At 38.2% G+C, this 19,626-nt stretch overlaps 1 protein-coding gene across 4 annotated transcripts in view; it reads left to right on the forward strand.

Moving 5' to 3' along the window:
- galnt1 (UDP-N-acetyl-alpha-D-galactosamine:polypeptide N-acetylgalactosaminyltransferase 1) overlaps window positions 1–19,626 on the forward strand; it is a 111,770-nt gene that overhangs the window by 6,376 nt on the left and 85,768 nt on the right. Inside the window, exon 1 of one of the 4 annotated variants that reach the window (XM_073872147.1) lies at window positions 8,144–8,223. The exons of the other annotated variants lie outside the window; for them this stretch is intronic. The gene's annotated coding sequence lies outside the window, so the exon portion shown is untranslated. Of the gene's footprint in view, window positions 1–8,143; window positions 8,224–19,626 lie in introns of those variants that run through there. 4 annotated transcript variants of the gene reach the window in all.

The raw sequence follows: 19,626 nt of genomic DNA on the forward strand, positions 1-19,626 counted from the left end.
AATCCTCACAATATTATTATTTCTCAAAACTTTATGACAAAAATAAGCAACTGTATTCCTACACTTATTCAAAGATGCACACATTATTCCGCGTATAATTTGAATATTATACAAAAGTATTTATATAACAGCACGTTTCATATGGCAAAAAAATATCATCACATTAACATAACAGCATAATGAAATGAATAAACAGACAATGAAACAGGATTGAAATATAAATTGTATTATTACCGGAAAAAAGCAATGTTGCTAAAATAATCTCTGAGGTAAATGCGTCAAAAATGCTGTTACCCGCACAATAAGCCTAGATGAGCAATAAATGTGAAAAAAAGCATTATTAGGCCATGTCTCAAAACTTTATATGACAAAAATATATTTGAAATAAATGTATACTTACAGTTATTCAAAGATGCACACATTATTCCATATTACTCCCGTTTATGAGCACGTTTGTCTCTGGCCTCGCTCTGTTATGTAATAGATTGACAGGTGCGCATCTCCGTCTTTCAAACATATATAATTTTATAATTACTACCTTAGGAAAATAAGCCATGATTTTATCATTGTGAAAATGTTTTTTTTGCAGATTAAAAACGATTTGTATTTCCGCAATTTTACTACAAATACCATGGTTATGGTATATTGTGGAGTTGGAGACTATAGTAAATTTGTGTCTACTGTTGTTTTACAACAAATAAAAACTAAAAGACTATGTTAGTATAATTATACAATGGTAAATGGGGCTCACAAAACGCACGCTGTTTCACACGGAATAAGTTAGCGCGGAGGTACCTGTGCATCCCGGTCAGTCTCCTCGGAGCGGCTGTTTTCGGCTGCGGCTGGACTGACGGTCACCATGGGTTGCGGTCGCGTCTGACCCCAAAACATGCTTTTATTTTTTTTTTAAAATCAGTAGACTGGTGCAGAAGTTTTATGCGAGTTACTAAAGTTAGTTATTTTTCACGAGGCTTTAAGTAGCCTAATTTGTTATAGCCTAATGTTAGGAAGGCTAATATCTTGCACTTTCTTCTGGCTTGAATAATTTTGAGTTACATTTTGACAAAACCTTTCAGATCTAAGTATTATGTTTTTTGTTTAATTTAATGTTAAACATGAATCTGTTTTTTTATTTGTTTTGGAACTAATGAGGTCTCTGTTTAAGAACGCTGGCTCGCAGCTGCAGGTTCCGCTGCTTTAGAGAACACATGGCACATGCACGCACATATATGTTTGAAACATATTTTAACTGTCTGCCACAAGTTGATCTTGTAATAAAGGTCTCATCGAGGAAAAACACACTGTATATTTGTATTCATTGCATTTTTTAAGTATAAAAGTTAAATAACAAATTTTATTATAAAAATATTAATGATTAATCGATAGTCGATCGTTAATTCTCCCAACGATCGACAAAGAAAACTTAATCGAATGCCCATCCCTAGTTCCTACGTGAACTACCTCTTTGCACTTCAATAAAAAAGACCTTGTGGATTTTGACATATTTGTTTTGCAGTAGTTTTTTGGGGAGGGTATTTTCCATGCAAAGCCATCGAGATATATACCGGCTACTGAGATATAGCAAAATATATTGAGATATAATTTTCGCTCTGTATCGCCCAGCCCTAACGCCAAGTATCTAAAAAAATGAACACGTTATTTTCTATGAATGTACACACACAGGCGGCGTCTGACGGCGGCTTTCCGCTGTGACTCTGGACGCTGTTCAAATGCCTACCGCACCACTCACATAGTTTAACATTAACCTCCTAAGACCTGGTGTGTCCACCCAAGTGGACATCACATTTTTTGTTGTTTGCATCATAATACTTCATTTTGTGTAAATGGAACCTGTTGTACACAAACGTGGGCAATAACACTGCTTCTTGTTCACAGAAAAATATTTGGTTATTTTATTTTTTGGTTCTTCCTAACCCCAAATAGCTGGAAGAAATCTAAAATACAAGCCAAACCAAAGTTTGGGTCTTAGGAGATTAAATAACATCATATTGGTCCCAAATTGTTAACGATGAACATGGGCTGCTAAATGATATTTTGCATCTTGAAGTAGACGCTATCTGACTAGGCTTGCACTATTTAATGTGCATGTCCGGTGTGCGATACATGCAAGTTGTCCTACAAGCAGCGTTTCTTGTACTATGTGCGAAGGGTACATTTACATCAGTGGTTCCCAAACTTTTTCAGCGTGCGGCCCCCCTTGTAAACGGTGCATTCCTTCGCGGCCCCCCAAAGAAAATTTGTGACAAAAGCTGTTCTAAAACTCAACATTTTAATAAAAACAAAACATTAAATTATACAAAAAAAGTAGTGCTTTTGGTTAGTAGCCTTATTTTTTAGGTTTAATTACACAGAATTCATGATAAATTAATGTATTTCATAAAATGTCCCGGCCCCCAGTTTGAAAACCACTGATTTACATGACAACGATGTATCAAAAAAGGAAAGTTTTTTTGTGTTTTTTTCATGTATCAATGACAGCGTTGTTAAATAGATCCCCATGCATCACTGTAGTATCATATGCATGCCAGGCCAGTACTAGTTGGCAATGTCATACAACAAAATGTCATTATTTTAATGAATGTAAAAAAATTTAAGTGTTTCAAAAGTGTGTGTTTTCAGGCCCCTAAAAGGCCACTGTTGTCAAGTAAAATACTAGGGATGCACCGCTACCACATTTTCCATTACAGATCCAATTTTGATACCAGAATTCAAATTACTTTGTCCTTTTAATAGCTTGCCTTGACAGTAACAATGACAGGTAAAATTTAGATTTGGATCTTTCCCGTTAGTTCGATACCCGATCCAGCAAAAAAAGCTACCTACCGGCTCATCTCTAAAATTAACATCCAGAGCAGATATATAATTTTTTACATTTTTAAAGGTTTTGTGTAAACGACCCTTAAGTCTTTATATTACCAGAACTTCTTATGGCAATTATTTTGAGACAATTTTTACTCATTCATGTAAAATGACTATGTAGGCTACTAGGCTATGTACAGGCATGCCCACACCCAAGCTAGATTATGTGATAAATGGTTCTTATGCTTGCTTCAGGGGCTAGAAAAATCTCCACAGACCTCATTTCATCGTGCCAAATTCTTCTGCATATTTAGCTTGGGTTTTTTCTCATTCAGTGGAGAATAAAGCTTAATGTTGTGTTTGTAGACCCAGTCCCCAGGGTCTGAGAAATGAACAGTTTGATCCTTATTCAACAGCATCACATGATGGTTTGAGTGTAATGGTGTTTTGGTGTGTATAGGGGAATGATGTATAGAGGCCCATGGCTAGCTATCATGCTTTTTGCCTCAGTAAATATATCTTGGCTTATAGCTTTGTGGTAATTTTTTGGAATTTTGTTTGGAGGAAAGAATATCAGAAAATACTGCTAGACAAAACAGGAGTTTGTTTAACTGTAAAAATATAGCCCTGACAACTAGCCCTTATAAGTGAATGCCCATGAAGACTAAGTTCATGGTGAGAGAGATAATGTTGCAGTATAAAACCTTTTTGTGTTGCTTTAAATGTCTCTAAAACATAAACGCAACCACTCTCAATCCTTTGCTGTTAAGTTGGGGTGATGATAGCTTGTGCCGTTCTTAAGAGGAAATGCAGTCTCTCGTTCTGCAGCACATTTCATTATGTGTGTGTGAGCATCTAGCTGGTTTGGAGTTGGCAGCCGCGACTTGTCCACAGCACTAGCATCCATGGCTGTGCCACCCTGAAGTGTTTACACACACTGCGCTGCTGATTGATTTTTCTCTTGCGGTCCCCATGAAATCTGTCCTCCGCATCTCTTCTTCTGTTGCACAAAAACAATAAAACCTGTGTAGTGATATCATCAGCGTTTTACGGGGTGCTCTTTTTCCCAGTGGCTTCAAATAATCTTTTGTAAATCTTTTATGTTCTCTCCTTTTCTGCAGGCAAGCTTTACAATGACATTGAAATGCCGTTTGTTTCAGCTGCGCACATTAAGATGCTCAAAGACGGCCCGCTTTGTGTATTTTGTTACATTAGCCCTCATCGCTACCCCATGCGTGTCCGGGTATTCCGAATATTAGCGTGGCCTCATCTTTCCTGCAGGCTTCTGAGCTATCATCATGTTTCAGGCTACGCTGCATGCTTGCGCTCAGCACTGACATCATTGTAAACTTCACGCTTCGTTCCTCGGCTAAACATGAAGAGCTCATCTGTACAGGCGTACAATAAGGGGATGAGGCCTCTGTGGTGCAGTGCTGTGTGGGAGTGAGGCTGTCTGTGTATCTCTCACTTCAGGTTTCGCTCTCACGTTGTGGCCACAAGGGAACTGGTTCTCATGAAATCACAAAAATTCAAGCAGGTGATTTTGAGCAGCGATGGAGTACGGCAAAAAATGCTCTTAAAAATAATTTTCGATTTGTTTGTGAATAAAGATATTACAATATCTGTAAAGCAAAATTAAGTTTTTTATCAAATTGAAAGTAATGTGTTTTTATCAAATAAGGCTTCTTGAGGAGAGGTATGCTACTTTTCAACTAGAATTCTACTAGATCGGTATAATATTTCTTAAAGGTGCTCTAAGCGAATCTGTGTGACATCCCTTCCTGTTGACGTTCATAGTGTTGTCAACCAAAACTGCGGTCTCTGCAGGTTTTTTACAGTGTGTTCAGAGGACAGGCAGCTAGGAGATAGTAAGGAGATGTTTACTGTATGAAACAAAAAATGTTTTATGGCCTAAAATGCGTGAATTAACTTTTAAGAGCCACAAAAGTATTTTTAAAGTATTTTTATGGAAATATGGGGAAGTATAAAGTAGTTTTTAATTTTCCTTGTCATTGTATGGATGAACAAACCTTAATTTATGGAGGCACCCAAATCTATGGCCTGTAATGCGACTGTGTTCCTTTAGCTCAGTTGGCATACGCCAAACGCATAAATGCACTCTTAAAATGGCTGGGTTATTTTTGACCTATAAGTAAGGAATAATTGACGACGGGTCGTTGAATTATAAGAAAATAATGCACACCCAAGGGGATAATGCTGCACGACGCGAAGCGGAGTGCCATTACACCGCAGGTGTGCATTATTTTCGAATAATTCAAAGGACCGTCGTCAATTATTCTGCTTATACCACATTACCAAAAACATTGCTCTGGTGTCTATTTTTAAGACATTTGACAAGTTAGGTGTGCGGTTTACAGAAAAAGAATCAACACCCATTGAACATTTCTCAGCCAATCAGAATAAAGCATTCAATAGCCCCGTGATATAATGGGTAAATATTGGACAGAACACACCGCTGGGCTAAAATTGACCCAATGCTGGGTTGTTTGAGCCCAACTTCTGGGTTTCTATACCCCATGGTCGCCTAACAACAACCCAACATTTGGTAATTTTTTTGGGCAATCAAATTACACTTTCTATTGTCTAAGAGGCCAGTCACACCAAAAGCGTTTATGGCAGTTGCAGGCGCCCTTTTTGAATGATATTCTATGGGCAGGGCGCGTTTGCGCGCTGTTTATGCGCGCCGAGCGCCTTGCGGTTTTCTGCCGCGCACGCGTTTTTGAAGGAGCGCTGAGAGCGGAGAAGCGCCTGACGTCATTCGCGTCTTCCATTGTCCAATCGAATTAGGGGAGAGGCGGGCCTTACGTTGTGGTGAGGGAGGTTTACAGTTGCTTTGAAGAACCGGAATCCACTCGCTCACTCTCTCCTGCGTGTTTGTGCACCTCTCACCCTCAAACAAGGTCAGAGCAAGCGTCCTCTTTTTAAAGTTTCTGCTAATATGACAGTTAACAGCAAAAGAGCGCTCACGCTTCAATATTTGATTGACAAGACAGCTGACTCGGTGGTTGCTTAGCAATATGAAAAGCCGCGTCGCACTGCTCTATTTTTAAAAAAAGGCAGTGCGTCGCGCCTTGCGTTTGCAAGCGTTTATAGCGCTTTTAGTGTGACTGGCCCCTAAGTTTGGTTTTAGTTATTAAATATTAGTGTGATGACTTGATTTATGTGTTTGTGTGAATGAGTAAAACAGAACAATAGGCAGGGCCTTGATACAGCAGCTCCACCTCACGATTACTTCTCCGCAGACTTTGGCTCCAAATGATGTCATCTGCTGCAGATTTCAGCTGCCATTTTTGAGAGAGTTTTTCTGAAGTGGACTTATATATGACACGTCGTCCATCTTTTTTAACGATCTATGATAACTGCAACTGTGTAGTAAAGATCCAAACAAGCTAGTAACTGCAGCCAAGCCTTTACAACCACCCTACCATAATGGCATTGAGTTTTGCACAGGCAAGCCCCACTCAATTTTGAAGAAGTCAATTTTCATATTTTCTAACTGTCCTCTTTTATGTGGGGAAGTTGATTGTACAATATCACTATTGGAAGGGAATTAGTGTTCCACATCAGTCTCTTTGCAGTAACTCTGGCAGGTATAAAATCATATAGCGCCTCAGGGTTGATCTGAGCTGAGACTGCTAATGTGTTTTCAAAGCTAGTCATTGATTCATCCAAATGATAAATGCTCAAATCCTGAGCTACCTGCAATATTAAGTCAAACGTATTGAGTGCAAGAGTTCGAAGAAACACTTTGAAGTGCATGCTAGGGTTGTGTCAGTGATAGGGTTGACCTTTGGATCTCGGTGTGCAGAGGTAATTCATCTCCTACTTCGTTACCATAGCAACTCACCTTCTGATGAGGTCATTGCATGGCCTTATGCACATGCTCATTCACATCTCTTTGGAATATTGTTTCAAATGTCAGGTGAGATTCATCTGGAGTGTTTTTGTTAATGTTTTGTGCATTTTCAGTGCAAGAACACAAACTGACAGTGAGTGCCCTAGAGATGAGTCAGTGAGTTTAGTATCTGTCTTTTGGTGATTTGTATGTGGTTAGACCAAGATATACAACTGTATCTGCAATCTAGATCTTCAAAGTTGCACATTTCCCGTTTTTTGGAGACTTGCTATTTCCTCATTTGCTTTGGTGCGTTTTTCAAATGCATGCTCTTGTTGCATAGTCTTTAGTGATGTTATGTAGATCATACAGAAGTCAAGCAAACTAAAGATTGTGGTCTGCATGAGCGCAAGGGTGGGGTTTCCATGTAGAGTTAAGCAAAGATGGTAGACTTTCAAACCTGATTTTATTCTGTGAGAAACCTTATAGAGCTAAAGACGAATGACCGCGCTGCCAGCAAGGCATTAGGAACGGGGCCAGGCATCGTACTATAATACATGATTCATCTCCTACAATGAATCCAGAATTAATTTCTGGATGTAAATGGCTCACACTATATGTATATGCATATATTCACCATGAGATTACAAAATTCCAAGCGTCTCTTATCCCAGCATCAGCCGTATGAACTTGCACCAATGCACAGCTGAAAGAGGATTAGCAAATGACACAGACACCTGAAAGAGGGCTATTATGTGCGTGCGCGAGGTGTGCGTTCGAACGATTGGTGGCAGCCCGGTCACAAAAGCCACAGGAGATCCAACAAGGATTTACGGGAGTCCAGCGGATCAGCCCGAAACATCTCTGCACAATTCCCAATCTCATCCTCTGCTCATCTCTCCATCTCTCTCTTCATCCACCCCGTATCAGCCCGCACATGCCCAGAGGATTAGACTGGATTTAAAGACACTGTATGTGCGGAGCGCTCCAAAACCAACCCAACCTAGGGTATTGCAGACGGAGAGAGATTTTCACATAGTTAGGCACTGTCGTATTGGTTTTGCTTGCTCAGTTAATGGTATTAGTATGGATTCACTAAGCAGTCAGTTGGTCGTTCAGTCTGAATGTGACGATGATGCTAGATGTCGTGATAGATGATGTCTAAAAATGACTCTCATTTATCATTGAGTCATTAAACTTAATGAATATGTTGAAAAGCTGGTTTGAGATATACTTGAAGAATCGAATAAAATAGCTTTAGGGTATTTTATACTTTAAGTATCTTATAATGGGTGTACTGTCTGTGACTTGGAAATGATAAATGTGCTAATTTAATATTGTCTGACCTTCACTACTAACATTAACCTCTTTGGTCAAAGTTTAATTTTGAACTGTTAAGTAGCTTTTTTATAGAGAAAATTGTCTTGCTTGTACAAGCAGAGGTCAAGTAAATACCACAGGAAGACACTGGACACTTGTTTACTACTGGTCACGATGACATCACTTCCTGTGCACCAGCTGTGCTTCCTGGCAAGCAGATAGTAAAGGTATCTCTCTGCCTGTTTTCTGTCTGTCTGTTTTCTAATGCTGTCATTACAACAAAAGCATTCTGAATACTAAGAAATTCAAGAAAAATTCAACAAGGCAACACACAAAGTTATAAATATGTGAAAATTAAAGCTTTTTTATTAGTGGTCTCATCAAAGAAGGATGAAGCCAGCAAGGTACTTGAAATGAGTTGAATTGATCAATCCTGCCCATGTGTTGTCCACAGGGGACGTGTTATCATTTTGTAGACAACTCGTAATGTATTTTGGGGATGATGCGGATGTTGGTGTGTGTGTGTGTGCGCACTACAATAGAACATATGGGGATTTCCATATCAGAGAGGAAACACAGGGACAGTAAGGAAGCTCTTCTGCAAGCAAGCTCTTTAAAAATGCACAGTTGGTGGATCTCACCTCAACGCTCTGCAGACATAATCACAGCTTATGAGATAACCACCGTGTCAGAGATGCAACAGCGTTCAAAAGCCTGTTTTCCTCTCATTGACTTTATCTTTAGTCTGTTGGTAGCCTCCTTGCAGCTGCATACAGTGGCACTATTGTGCATCAGAGAGAGGCAGAATGGTCATGTTTGTGTTCGATCGGGTTTATGTACGGACTGCATGAATCATCTCTGATTTATCCCTGGGCGCGCCCTTGTGCAAGCTTATTTTATTTGGGCACTTGTTATGAAGATAGAAAAAATTTACTTGTTTGCTTGTATGTGTGTGTGTTTGTTGGATAGGAAAGCTATTGGAAATCTCTCTCTGCCTTGGTCTTATGTGGCACGCACGAGCTTTACAGACTTAATCCGAGAACTAGGTCAGCGACCGGACATTGTGTGCACGTCTATTACCCCGCAATAAATAAAGTATTGATAAAGCACTAAATCATAATTGAGATGCCTTTATAACAAGTGAGCTGGAATGATTGCTAACTGGCTCAATCCAATAGCTTAATTGGTTTAATTCATACGGTCCGACTGTGTCACTTTTCCAATCAAGGTCGTGCGGTTGTGATGTGGTGGTTCAACTTTTAACTTAACAGTACTTGAATCTTTTCATGCTTTGCGCTCAGCACAAAGAACTAGTTGAGCAAAGAATTATTTCCTCCAAAAATTATCATGACCTCATTTTGTTTGAACCCTGTATGAATTTTTTTAGGATTCTGTGGAACACAAAAGACGGTGTTTTGCACAATGTCCTAATAGCTTTTTCATGCAAAGCTTGAATGAGATTTGCGAATGAGACTTTCAGTGACTAATGGATTCAATTTAGGACTGTTCGATTTTTTTAGTCTTTTTTTTTTAGAAGGCCCCTGGTCTACTGCCATTGTATGAAAAAGAACAGCGGGAACTCTGTATAAAATGAAACCACTCGGCTTTCTGCTAAATTCAGCTCTTTAGAAGCGAATGTTTTACTTTTTAATAATTAAAATCACTTGAAAGAGGAGTTTAAAGGTTAAATATTTTAAAAGCATTAGAAAGAAGAAACAACCTAGTTAAAACATTGTCTAGGAAAACCTTTAAATGCTTCACCTTTTTCATCATGAATTTTTTATCATCAGTATCTCATGAATATGCTCTCCTTAAATGTTTCCTTTTGTGTTAAAAAAAAAAACATTCAGGTGATTCTCACAAAATCCAGATTTAGAAGGTATCCAGCATCAGAATTTTATTGCACATAATAATTATAAGGTCTGAACTTACTATAACCATTATTTTTAGAGGATTTAAAAATATTTCCTATAGAATTATTTACTTTTTTTTTAGACTATCATTATCAAAAATTATCATTACCGCTACATGATATTACATTAAATTAATGCATTTACAAACGTGATGTTTCGGTAATGAGAACTAAAAAGTTGTCTAGGTACTATGACAAACAAAATTTAAACTTTTATCTGGAAAGATCAAATAAGAACTGCTTACCTGGTAGCCATCTTGAGTGTCACAGTCAATGATGTCCCTTCCAACAATTTTTTTTTGTTTTTTTTTGAAAAATTAGTTCCTTGAGGGCTTAAACAATGATTGACAGTTGTTGCGGAGGATGAGAAAATTGGTCTTGGACACATTTATATTCCTTATTATTGTCTCTACATTTACCAATGATCACCAAATGCCACATGTTTCTTTACTGTAAATGTTTATAGTATAACATGCACTGAATCTTTTTATTTTTTAAGTTTTTTTAATTATAAATATTTCCATGTCAAAGAACCCAAATCCAGTCATAGACACATTATGGTAATGAAAATTTCCCCCTTAAATGTGGAAAAAACAACAAAATTTGTTTGTATGATGTCATTTGAAATCATGTGCAAAATAGTACATGAAGAGATGTTTGTAACTATATGCTTCTTATTTTGATAGCATTTACTTTTTTATCTAAATATTTCATGACACCTCATAAATATAATTTCGTGAGAATCACCCATTCAGGTTCGGTAAGATGATGACAGGATTTTATTTATTGTTTTGACAAATTTCCTTCAACTAATTCTGACAATTGATTCAGTTTTGTCCTTCAATTTTTGAATTTTTTACATTGTTATATAAACTGATGAAATGTTGGCTTTTGGAGTGAGAGACGTAAGACAAAGTACAAGAATTTATGTTAATTCTGATGTCTTGTTCCTTTGCTTTCTCTCTCTCTCTCTTTCTCTGCTTTGCATGATTGGTCGGTTCTCTCGGCTCAATGGCTTTACTGCATTCCTCAGTCTGACCCCCTGAGAGCCGGCCTGAGGAAAGAGGGCTGGAATTTCTCTGTTTTGCCCCCCGTTTTTGCCCCAGTCTCTTTGTTTCCTGTTTTTAGAATAACATTATCGTAAATTATTGGGAGAAGCAGCTGTGATCTGAATTCTCTAATTCAATTTTTAATTGACCCTAAATGTTTTCGTACTGTAGCACAGTTTTTCCTCTGTGGGTTCTGTTAATGAGTGGAAGCCAGATTAGAAAAATGAGGTGATGGGCGATTGAGTCGACTAGACGGGGTCATTCTGATGTCCTTTCTGCATGACAACGAGAGAAATTAAAGCAAAAGCTGCTTTTGAGACTGCAGTGTGAATCAGTAAGCGGCACAAGTGCATTGTGGGTATTGATCTATCTGGCTGTTATAGACTCATGGCCTTTGGCTGGCCTCTGATGTTGGACATACTTTATTATGTATGTTTATGAGAGAGGGGAAGATCGAGAGACAGAGAGAGAGAGAGAGAGTTTGTGAGGGTGTACAGAGTGACTCAGCAGACAAGGATTTTGTACTGAACTTGCCATATTAGTAAGGACAACTCATAGACGTCCATTGTTTTTATACCTGAATGCTCATTAACCCTGTCTCTAACCCATATACTAATCTGTTGATAGAATTAAAACATGATTTTGTTGCCGTATGATTTCTAAACCATCTAAAGTATCATAAATCAGTTTTAGTACATAGTTCATCACATCCTTGTTGGTATCATTATGTGAACTTTCCACTGACTTTTATTGTCATTTTTATTGTGAACTAATGATGTTTTTTATCCACTACTGCTAAATCTAATTCCCACAGAAACCTTTGCCATTTTACCATTTAATGCTTAAATTGCTTAAATTATCCTTAAAATGTCAAGTTTTCTAGTTTTGGCCCCTATAGTTAATACATACACGGTTAGGCATTTTCATGACATTTAATCATGTTTTGACTGACAAATAGGAACATCACGAGCAATTTGCGAAACGGGAGCTGAAATGTGTGTTGTATCACATGCTGCCAAGTTCCAAGAGTTAGTCAATACGTAAGAGATAATATATATAGGAAGTTCTTTATGGGTGTGGTCACACAAAATCAATCTGCTATTAAATGAGCCGTCAGTATATTAATCACCCGTAAGCCACAGGACTGTGGGGTGAAATGGCAGAGGAAGTCAGACATACCCCTCATTCCTGTAAATCTCATTAAGTTTCAACTGCAGCCGAGATGAAGTTGGTTAAGCGTGTGCTGCTGAGGATGGAGAGGGGGCTGTTAAAGCCCGTCAGGTGCTTAACATAAGCTCTGATGCTAATTATATCTGTGATGAGATGATAGCAGTCGGTTGCCATGAATACAGCAGGGTGTGTCTTGACTCCTTGTTCTCTACAGTAGGGATCGTCTGATGTGCGGTGGAGAGATTAAGGAACTCAAGACAGGAAATTAGCTGTTTGTTATGTAACGATAGATGAAGTGCAAATAAACACACTGCAAAATAAAGTGTTCTGTGACGGCTTTATTGAGTACAGGCTTGAGGTAAATCTTTATATTTTATTGCAGTTGTTATGTATCGTGGTGGGTTTTATTTAGGATTACAAGCTAGCACAGTGGCTTTTGTTTTTACATTTTAATTTGCAGTTAAGATTTGGTGTTAAAAAAGATGCTAAAGGAAGGTAAAATAAAAGCATTGTCAATAGTGGATACCCATAAATGAGTAACATAATTAAATAATAGCCAAGTAAAAAGACAAGTGGTAAATCCTGGATGTGTTCTTTGTGTCTCTGGGTCTTTCTCTAAGTAAATTTGAATTTTTTTTTTTTTATTGAGTTAAATGAAAAGCTCTCTGCCAGTTGCCAAATTTACTATTACCAGTTCATAAAGGTAATAAGTGCAGGAATAGAATTTGGGCATTCTTTCTGTGTGAGAGAGGTATTGGCAGTGGACGTCTGGGTTTTTGCAGAAAAATGTGTATGCGTGTTTTCAAACAAGTTTAGCGCTGCATATTTCTCAGAATGAATGCAAGTTGAATGTGTGTGAATCTCTAAATTCACACTTTCCTATGTTTTGCCGGTTTTCTGTGCGAGAGAGATTAACTTTAAAATTTAAATGGTGCTGGGTCAGCGCTCCTTTAAAACTGTGAGCCTCGCTGTCAACAGACGCAGCAAACACGTTTTTGTGGGACCCACATGGTTTACACATGGGTTACAGAGTGGGCATGGGCTCAAAATCGGCAGTTTTTCTGGGGCCCATTTGGGTGATTGAGTTAGGACCCAAATGGGTCATCCCAGGTGGCCTACCCATGTGGTTCCTAGTTGGGTCGTTAATGGGAAATGTATGCATGGATTTGTTTTATCAAATATACAAGTATATACACTCACCTAAATGATTATTAGGAATACCATACTAATACTGTGTTTGACCCCCTTTCGTCTTCAGAACTGCCTTAATTCTACTTGGCATTGATTCAACAAGGTGCTGAAAGCATTCTTTAGAAATGTTGGCCCATATTGATAGGATTGCATTTTGCAGTTGATGAAGTTTTGTGGGATGCACATCCAGGACACGAAGCTCCCGTTCCACCACATCCCAAAGATGCTCTGGGTTGAGATCTGGTGACTGTGGGGGCCATTTTAGTACAGTGAACTCATTGTCATGTTCAAGAAACCAATTTGTAATGATTCGAGCTTTGTGACATGGTGCATTATCCTGCTGGAAGTAGCCATCAGAGGATGGGAACATGGTGGTCATAAAGGGATGGACATGGTCAGAAACAATGCTCAGGTAGGCCGCGGCATTTAAACAATGCTCAAATGGCACTAAGGGGCCTAAAGTGTGCCAAGAAAACATCCCCCACACCTTTACACCACAACCACCAGCCTGCAACAGTGGTAACAAGGCATAATGGATCCATGTTCTCATTCTGTTTACCCCAAATTCATTCAACTGTCCAATTTTGGTGAGCTTGTGCAAATTGTAGCCTCTTTTTCCTATTTGTAGTGGAGATGAGTGGTACCAGGTGGGGTCTTCTGCTGTTGTAGCCCATCCGCCTCAAGGTTGTGCGTGTTGTGGCTTCACAAATGCTTTGCTGCATACCTCGGTTGTAACGAGTGGTTCAGTCAAAGTTGCTGTTCTATCAGCTTGAATCAGTCGGCCCATTCTCCTCTGACCTCTAGCATCAACAAGGCATTTTCGTCCACAGGACTGCCGCATATTGGATGTTTTTCCCATTTCACACCATTCTTTGTAAACCCTAGAAATGGTTGTGCGTGAAAATCCCAGTAACTGAGCAGATTGTGAAATACTCAACAATCATGCCACACTCAAAATTGCTTAAATCACCTTTCTTTCCCATTCTGACATTCAGTTTGGAGTTCAGGAGATTGTCTTGGCCAGGACCACAACCCAAAATGCATTAAAGCAACTGCCATGTGATTGGTTAATTAGATAATTGCATTAATGAGAACTTGAACAGGTGTTTCTAATAATCCTTTAGGTGAATGTATATATAGTGGATAGTGGAAAAACCAATTATTGATGTTTGTGTAAAACCCCTCACACAATAGCCATAGCTGCGGCATGGCGTTAAAAAAAACTATGAGCACTGCGTGTGTTTGTGACAGACAGAAAGGGAAGGAAATGTTCACTTGACTGAATGTCTCTAATGGCAGGAAAGCAATCTATTCATTTATTTGTCTGTCTTAGTGTGCAATCTCTCAGTAGCTGTGCGGGTGTGTGCGCACATGCTGTGTGACTAGATCTGAGAGGTAAATGTAAAGGCAGGAAATGAGGAGGGTTATTTGGGTTTTAATGTTTGGTTGACAGTGAACACATTTAAAGTAAAGGGAGGTAAAACGTGAAACTGACATGATTGTCAAGTACGCTAGCCTATACGCATGTGACCTCTGCATTTAACCTATCTGAGTACTCTGTAAAAATACAACCTTAAATTGTTATTTCAACAAAGATAATTAAGTAACTTAAAGATTTTGTTGAAGGGGGTCAATTTATTATTTTGTGTTTACTGGATGAAATAAGCATAATCCTCTAGCTAACAAATATGATTTTGTTGACTAGACTTAGATATGTAAGTGTTTGTCCACTTCGTTTTCACAACTTGCCAAACTGAGTAATCTGAACAAACATAAAAAACAATGTTCTGAATGGTTCCCACTTCCCACCATGCATTGCGACATGTTAACTTCTTTGGTTAATATTTATAAAAAATACTGTTTTAAGGTTTGCTGGCTTTATTTATGTTGTTAATGTTAATTATGTGTTGGATTTGAAGTTGTTTTTAAAAGAGAGTTGTTGTTGTACATACACCTGTTGTTCATTGTAACCATGATTGAGAACTGTGTGTATTCAGTGTAAAGGGCACCACAGTGGGTTGCATGCATCATCATTTCCTTACAGCAAAAAGGTCTCTGGCTCAAGCAAGGGCTGTCAGACAAAGACTTTGTTTAGGAGACCTTTCTGTGTGGAGTTTGCATGTTTTCTCTGGGACATTGTGTGTTCACTCCCACAGTCCAAAACATGCTGGTTAGCTGAGTTGGATATACTAAGTTGCCCTTTAACCAACTTGTGTGTGTGTGAGCGTGTGGATTAAATTATTATACTCAGAAATTTGTTTATTGCCTAATAAGTTTAAGTTGGTTCAATTTGTATGTTTAAGTTGACTTTACTTAGTAAATTGAGTTATGCTGGGTAAACACCAAAAGTTTTTCAAAATGTGATAGACCACAAACATGATTTAACCATCCTAGATTTAACCGTTTGTGTGTGGTGTGCCATGATGTGTCGAAGACAGCCCACCATACAAAAACAGAGTCTCGACCGTGTGAACACAGAAAATCTCACAAAATCTCACGAGAATTCAGAATAAGCATGGCGGACGATATGCAGGAAGAAATCTTAATGATAGTGTTTGGAATTATTTTCATAGAAAATTCATAGAAAAAAGACAAGGGTTTGGGTGAAGTCGTGGAGACAGCAGGAACATGGTCTGTACAAATTCACTTTGCATCAACTTCACTTTGTGCTGTGCCATAACTGCTTCAGTCTCCATCATCTCGCTTTTGGATATTGTTTCGTTTCACGTGATAATCTCTAGAGTGTGCAGGCATTTTTCCTCGGGGTTTCCCCCCACAAATCAGGATTTCTGATCGGAAATATTAAACATGCTTAATATTTATGATTCGCGATCGGGGGAGCTTTGTCATTCTTTTGATCAGGTTTGGACACTCTTAACAAACCTCACAATTAGGCATGGGCCGGTATAATATTCCGGCGGTATGATAACCTTTAGCAAAAATACCACGGTTTTACGGTGTTGCGGTATTGCCATTGCAACACTAAAATTTGTTATTTTTAAATGCCAGGTAAAAATAAAGCCTAAAATATATATATTTTTGTAATGTATATTAAATGTAAACATCAAATCAATCACATGACTTAATGATTTAATGAATTTTGTATAAACACAGCTCATACCTTGGAGACGGTATCACAGAACATTTTTTAGTGGTTTTGAAACCTTGACTGTTTAAAACCTCGGTATACCTTGAAATCGGTTATCGGCCCATGCCTACTCACAATAAGGGAAAATCTAATAAAATAATCTGTAGAACCATCAAGATAATCGGGACATAGCTAGGATTGTCGGAAGGGGAGAAATCGGTACAAAATCTGCCAGATTATTTTTTTGTGTGTACCCAGCATTAGGTGAACTACATCACCCAAGAGTTGAGTTGATTTAAGTTTGACTCAACTTTTTATTTTTTACAGTGTAGTGAACCAAGCACTGCAAAGTGTGAAACGCATACACACACACACACACACACACACACACACACACACACACACACACACCTGGAGCAATGGGCAGCAATCACTGCAGTGCCTGGGGAACAACTTGCCTGACTTACAAGCCTGACTCTCTAACCATTAGGCCATGACTGCCCCACAATTTTTTTAAAACAAGTGTTGAAAACTGAAAAGGGCTCCCATACCCTACCCAGATTCACAATGTGAAACACATAATAATGATTTGTAATTCAAGCTGTTGTTTTGAAATGTCAATTTTACCTCAGCCTTTGGAAAGAAAATCACTACGCAGTAACTTGCAGTTGTATGTATCGCACACAGAGATGAATCCTAATATATTTTTCTATTTCTCAATTCTGTTAAAGTGGACATTTCACAAGACTTTTTAAAGATGTAAAATAAATCTTTGTTGTCCCTAGAGTACGTGTGTAGTTCTAGCTCCAAATACCATATAGATAATTTATCATAACATGTTAAAATTGCCACTTTATAGGTGTGAGCAAAAATGCACTGATCTGTGCACTAAATGGCAGTGCTGTATTTGGATAGTGCAGATTAAGGGGTTGTATTATCCCCTTCTGACATCACAAGGGGAGCCAAATATCAAATGACCTATTTTTTCACATGCTTGCAGAGAATGGTTTACCAAAACTAAGTTACTGGGTTGTTCTATTTCACATTTTCTAGGTTGATAGAAGCACTGGGGACACAATTGTAGCACTTAAACATGAAAAAAAATCTGATTTTCATGATATGTCCCCTTTAAAGTTATGATAGAGTTGTGTTAAGATGAAGAAGGGACTTCTGTCACTGAGAAACTGCGCGAGAAGATGAGTTTGATGTCATACTGGGGTGTAGTTTCTGGGGTGGAGGTAGCCGTCTCAATAAGTCTACTTGAAAACTATAATCCCCACCAATATTTATACAGTTATTAATGAAAACATATGTACAGTTGACACTTGGTTTAAACCCTTTCGTCATAATGCTCAGTATTTTATTGGCTTTGCAACAACAGCTTTACATAAGTAAATCTTCTGCCTGCTTCTCTTCATGCAACACTTTGAGTCTGTCAGTCGTATGGAGGAGGAATCTACCAAAAAAAGGAAAGAATGTGGGTTAGAGAGTGAATAGTAAGGGGTAAAATGTGTGTGTGTGTGTATATGGGCGTTTGGGTGGGGTGTTGGCAGTAATATGGCTGAGATCACTGTGGGACAAACTGAAGAATCACATTTCACTCACCACATTCAAACACATGCACAGCTGCTCTGAAAGCAAATTTATTGTTGATTTAATTTGGTGGATCAAACTTAGAGCTTGCGTGTGTTAAATTACTGTTCTGTCATTGAATGTGGCTTTGTTTCCGTCCGTTTAACTTGTCACAGCAACAATGACTTTCATTTCTGCTTCCACTTTAAATTTTATGAGTTCTCAGTTCGCCATTTTTTTATTTTTTGTATTAGTAATTAAATTTGATGTGGTTGTGAAATGAACCAAGAACTTGAGTTTGACTTTATACTTTTTCACTGAGTTTTATATGCACGGTTTGAGGTGTCATAATAAATTGGATTACCCAAAAGCGGTGAGGTAAATGTTTTATTCTGTTTGCCATTGAGCTCTATAGTGTTAATTCAGAGCGGTGTGTATGTGCTTATGTCTGATTGTGGTGAATAAGTTAAAAATTATTGCATCAGTCTGACTGGTTTAATTGAAGAGACGTGATTCTTCTTTACAAGCCTCGTCTGGAGAAAGAACTACTGTCAAAGGATATAAAGAATCACTTTTCCTCTTTTATGAATCAGTCATCTAGTTTATGAGCTGAACACACCCTGAAGTTGTTAATGATTCATGCTAAGGCAAGCCATCGCTTTTACTGTTGATATTATTTACGGTTGGGGGTTTGAACAAACTGCGTAAATTGGCCCACGTTGTAAGGGAACAGCTTTTCACCTTGTGCTGCTTAACCCCGAGTCGTTTTTGTTCGAAACCCTGCATTTAAGCCCGAAGTGAAGCAGGGTTAAAATGGTATGATTCAATGCACAGCCAATCAGAAATCTCATACTTCATATCACAAGCTGTGCGTACAGTTACAAAAACTCGCTGTGCATGCTGTGTAAACACAGTCATTTCATCGTTTGAGGGAAAATTGAAAAATACAGTCAAATGTGATGGGAAAACACATAAATTGCAGTGAAAAATATCTAAGGAGGTTTAAAACAGCCAAGAAGGATTTATATGATGACTTGTTTAGCACAGTTGTGGAAGCGCAAGGTAATTGGTCATTTAAAGCGGTAGCGTGCCTTTTTTATTCAGTCAGTTTGACACCGTTATATCTAGGGCTGTGCAAAAATATCAAAACGGCTAACTATGAGGGGTGTAACGATTAACCGTGAAAATGCGCGTTTTCTCAATGAATGGATTTTAATGAATTACGGTGAAATCCCAGCACATCCCAATGCCAGGGAGCGCTCTCGTGCAGAAAATTCCTTTGTGCCATAGAAGTAGTATTACTTATGCTATTCCAGGAAATGTCTACAGGAATATTTATATCGCTGTTCTTCAAATTGTTTTAGGTATTTTCATGATAATAAAGAATAATTTGAAAGATTTTTTTTAATCGAGTGTTGCTTTTTAAATGCACGTTATAAACGACTCCGACTCATAATGATTTTAAATTTATAAGGACTTCCTACTGACCAAATGCTGTAGTACACGCACAAGTTGCGCATGAAAAAAATTAATCGCAGCCTTGCGATTCAGAATCGATTTCAGACATTTTTATGGGACACACGAATAATCGTTACATCCCTACTAACTATCGTGATATCATGGAAAAAATAGTGTATCGATATTTCAA

This window comes from Misgurnus anguillicaudatus, chromosome 10 (genome assembly GCF_027580225.2).
Source record: "Misgurnus anguillicaudatus chromosome 10, ASM2758022v2, whole genome shotgun sequence".
Taxonomy (NCBI): domain Eukaryota; kingdom Metazoa; phylum Chordata; class Actinopteri; order Cypriniformes; family Cobitidae; genus Misgurnus; species Misgurnus anguillicaudatus.